The sequence below is a fragment of the Hydra vulgaris genome, chromosome 14 (assembly GCF_038396675.1).
Source record: "Hydra vulgaris chromosome 14, alternate assembly HydraT2T_AEP".
NCBI classification, from domain to species: Eukaryota; Metazoa; Cnidaria; class Hydrozoa; order Anthoathecata; family Hydridae; genus Hydra; species Hydra vulgaris.
In genome coordinates, this window is record NC_088933.1 from 43,154,450 (window position 1) to 43,160,000 (window position 5,551).

Genomic DNA, 5,551 nt, shown 5'->3' on the forward strand with positions numbered 1-5,551 from the left:
ACAACATTTAATGTATTTAATCCGAAGGTCTTAAGTGGAAAATTTTCACCAGGTTTAATGTTTTCTCTCTTCATTTTATTTTTGAGGAGGTCTGAAAAAGTAAAAAAATCATTAAATTGTTTTCTAGAAAAATATTTTTTTTTAGAAAGTTTGAGATTTTAAAAAACTTAAATTTAAAGGACAAATTAAGGCACCTGAAGCTATTTGTTCACTACATACATGTCCAAGTGCTTCTGAATGGCTAATAAGATTGTCAACAGCTTGGCTTTTGCAGCATAAATGAGTTATTTCCTTTCCTTAAAATAAAAAATATGCATAATAGGTACCACTATTTATTAGCCAGTTAGAGTTCATAGTAAAAACTCTTTTAATATTTGTTGTATTTAATAGTTTTATACTCTTTTATCTTTAACAAATAGTTCAATAGTTATCATTAATTCAAGAAATAAACCTATCGGCTTAAATTGTTTATGTTCAAGTTTATATATATATATATATATAATATATATATATATATATATATATATATATATATATAATATATATATATATAATATATATATATATATATATAAATATGTGTATATATATATATATACACACACACACACACACACACACACACACACACACACACACACACACACACACACACACACACACACACACACACACATATATATATATATATATATATATATATATATATATATAGTTACAAATATACTTACCAATAACTGAAAAACATATTTTCTGCAGTTTGATATCACTTTCTGTGTTTCTATCATTGATTGGAACAAGCCCAGCTGCCTTTTGTTCAATATTTGCTGTTCTTTTTAATTTTTGTCGATGAATCTTAATAAAAACACAAAAATGGTAAATTTTGATTATTCTGTAATAAAAGTATAAAATTTATTACAAAATTAAAATATACTTCATACATTCAGAATGTAAAACTATAAAATTTTAATTTTTGGAAAAAAAAATACTTTTCTATTTTTACATCTTCTTAATATAAATAGCAAAAACATAGCTACTATGCATTACTTATGTTTTACACTATTTTTAAAACATTCCTTAATTTTATAATTAATACCTGTGATATTTTAGTTATCCATTTCCCAATTTTTTGTGTTTCACCCCTATTTAAAGCATAAAGGTTTGTTGCACATGATGAGCATATAACCTTTGGACAACATTCCTTCTCCACATCATATTCTCTCCATATTAGGTTTTGAATATGTTTTTCAATACCAGGAGTGATTTTTACAACTTTGTCAGTCCGTTTACCATATATCTCCAAGCAGCATGCACATATTGTGTTTAAACTTTCTGCCATTTTCCACAGAACTACTTGAATTTTCTAAATACTATTTTTTTTTTTTTTTTCTAAAAATTTTCTAAGTACTATTTATTGTAGGAAAAAATAAAAAAATTTAAAAACTAATTTACAACAAGTAAAATGTAAATATATTCATGTTGCAGTTGGTTAGAATAATGAAACTTTACTTGATTCAATTTGTGATTTCATTTCAAAATTAAAAATTCAAAACGAAACAAAAATTTACCAAATGGGTTATTAATAAATAATTTAATTAAAACATGATAAGTTGTTATTAAAATTCTATGTTGCTTTAACATAATTTTATATTTTTATATATACTGTTAAAACTTTATTTATTCTCCTCAGATATCATTATTTTCATATGATTGTGTGTGATGTGATAATGATCCATTTAAAATATTTAGTTAATGTAATCCTTTATTTGTAAATTTTTTCACTTAATGCAAAGCGTACCAATGCATATAATATAAATATTTTGAAAGAACAAGAACAAAAAACCTCTCTCTATATCATACTCTCTCCAAATCATGTTTTGAATGTAATTTAGATAATTTAAATTGACTGTTTTCGAAAAATAAAAAAACCTCCAGCGCTAAATAAAAATTTTTATTTCAGCCATTTCGGTAAAAATAACACATTTAATGGTCGTTTTCGGTAAATTATACTGTGGAAATAATAATTTTTATTTTATATTTCGATTGTTTAACAAAAAACTTGCATAAATGACGCCTTTTTTGAAATGGATATTTAAATAAAGTAAATCAATATTTTTTTATGCTTAGCAGATAGTTTAGATTTTAAAAAGAATTTAAATACTCTTTTTTAAACCCAATAATAATAACCAGCAAAAAAAAATTGGACTAAACCAAAATTTACCCTGAGGGTCACAGGGAAGCACAGTGAGGGTGGGGTGTTTGAAAATATTTGTCGATTAAGTTTAGGAAGATATGTCAGACATTGGCAGAAACGCTTTTACTATACGGGGATTAAACCATATTATATTTCTTTTTCTTTTCTTTTCTGTTTTTTTTTTTTTTTTTTTTTGGGGGGGGGGGGTTATACTTTAAATTAAAATCAAAAGCCAGAGTGTCCTAAGTTATTCTTCCATGTTTCGTTGTTAAAAAATAGCAAGGACTTTCTGTAATGTTTAATGACTCTGATATTCTCTTCGCCAATACTCGCGTGTTTTTTTTCAAACAGTATTGCATTACTTAGTATTTTTGATGTAATAGTAGGGTAAAATTCGACAATATCACGTTGAATAAAAACGTAATTTTGTTTTTCTGGTATATTTTCAAACCATTTGAATGCATCAGTGGTATTTTTCCATTGTTTTAAATTTAATAAAGTTCTTATTTTTTATCTATAGTGGCAAGGTATTTTTTGCTCATGTAACCAAGTTTACTTTTGGCGGGGTTCTATAGTAGGCAGGGTATATTGTTTTGGAATGAGTCTTTGTGGTCTTTTAGTGTATTAAAAGCTTCAGATTTTGCATTACTTTTATTCCTTTGCTTAAGTTTAGTGTGTTTGCTATATTTTTACCTTCGAGCTTAATAGAGTTTTCGAGTTTCTATGGGGCTTTTCTATATGTTTTTGTGATATTTTCGTTAAGAAGTTTAGTGTGTTCCTTAGTGGAAATTTGATAAATATTATTTGTTTTGTCCGCGAATAATAATACGTTAGGTTTGCTTTTTGTTTTTAGTAAGTCTCTTTTTAATTTACTCTCAAATTCGCTGTGTATTTTTTTAAATTGTATAAGGTTAACTAAATTAAGTAAATCGTTTTCAAAATTTTCCAGCTCTTTGCACTGGAGTGGCGTGTTATTCTTTTTGAACTCAAACGTTTTAGTTCTTGATGGCTAGTTTTCTTTAATTTTAATTAAATAAAAAAATATTTATTATATATATATATATATATATATATATATATATATATATATATATATATATATATATTCATATACGACTATCTATTAGAAAGATACTAACAAAACAGCTGGAGCTGTATAGAAAAATTAAAACGAGTTATCTCAACTCGCCTAGGCTTATCTTTTTCACTTCGACAACAATTTATCTCGCCTAGAATCCTCTCTTTCATTTTGGCGACAATTCTCTCGCCTTACATGGTTTCTTTTATTTCAACGAAGTCTATTAATTTCTTCTTATATTATCAGATATAATTAGGTATCGAAGGAGTGTGTAAAAATGATGCTTAGTATAACTAAATTTGAACTTTAAGTTTTCTTTCTTAAATGTGTCTAAAATAAAGTAGTTAAACAAAACAGAGCATAATATAGTTCTAAACTACCTCTACTCTTGGTCATATTTTAAGATAGATGTTTTAAAATAATATAGCAATGTGTAAAGATAACTTATTCTTATTAAGAACTTAAACTAAAGCTATAAACAAATTTATAAATTTATAAATTTATAAAAAAATTACATAATCTTTATAACTGAGTAATGTTATTTATTTAAGGTAATTATTATTAATTATTGCCAAAATATAATTAGTTTTTAATCAAAAAAAACAACTAAGTAATTAAAAAAACTATAAAATTTTTACAAATTGCTTTATTTATGAGTTTTATATTTTACAAATTGCTTTATTTATGAGTTTTATAACTCATAAATAAAGCAAATTGAAAAAATTATAAGGTCTGTCTCCTCAGTAAATAGTGCTAGCATTGAACGATAAATGTAATTCTCCATCATAAAATCCCTTTCATTAATTTAATGCAAAGTTTTTAGTTTATCTAATAAATAAAATTTTAATGACAAAAACTTTTTTTTTCATCCTTTTATAAAACTTACTAAAATATTTAAAACAGGCTGTCTAAATAAAATACAACAAAGTTGTATTGCACATAAAGGTATTAAAAAAATATATCTTTTTAACATTTTTTTTCAACACATTTATTCAAAAATATTTATTAAACACATTTTATGATTACACTAACTGCAAACAGATTTAATTTATGTGTTTCATCATGACATTACACCACTTGACTGGCAAGGACAAAGTCACAACACTTTAAAACCATGGAAATAACATAATAACCACTTACAAACTATAAACACGTAACCTTATAAGACATGACAAATATAAAAATATAAACCCATATAACCTTAACACATATATAAACATAATAAATTACGCATAAAAAAAAAAAGAAATATATAAAATATGAAAAATATATAATTTAGAAACATTTACAAATAAAACCTTATTTCTGTAATATATGTTTAATGACATTCCTTAGAATAAATGTTTATCATATTTAAAAATTAAACGACCTGGTTGTTTATATTATAAAAGCAAACAGATTTTTTGTAACTTCTTTAAAATAAGGTATTAAACAATCTTGTTCTTGAACATGCAACACAGAGTTGGCCGAGTGAGATGCAAGGGTTTTGGAGATAAACACTAACTTTATCAAGAGTTTGACCTTTATCAAAAGTTTAACCTATGAAAAGAGCATCGTCTTTGAGTTCTTAAAAATAAAAGTTACAGATTTTATACTTTAAATAAAACTGACAAAGGACTTGACATAGAACTTGAATTGCGGTTTAATTAAAATCTATGATTGAGATACATTACTTGACTTTAAAAATTACTATACTAATTAAAAAATAACACAAATAACAAATTTGTTTGTATTTATCTATCTAAGAAGTCTCAATAAATACAAAAATCATTAACTGCTTTTTTGTTTTGGTAACTTTTTGTATTTTGCGATTATTTACATATTGGTATTATTAATACCAATACTAGCCTCTACTAATGCAACGTTAAAGATTTTATTGTATTGTAATGAGACGTGAATATATGCAATAAAGTATTTATGTTAGTTTAAGTGGCAAAGGAAAATTGTAAAACGGATAAGAACTTAAAACAGATACAACTTACTTGGTTTAAAAAGGTACTCATTAAATTTCTTTTCTGTGCTGGTAACAACAACAACAACAACAACCACAGCAACAACAACAACAAGATATTTATTTTCCTTTTTATATCATACAATAATGTTATATTAATAATAATAATTATAGTAATAACAATAAAAAAAAATTCATAATTCTATTGATTGTAGTAAGTTAAAATAATTGCTTAATAAAAAAAATGTATATGCATATATATATTTATAAAAATGATAATAATATAAAACAATGTAATTACGAGTAAATTAATTATAAGTATTTAATA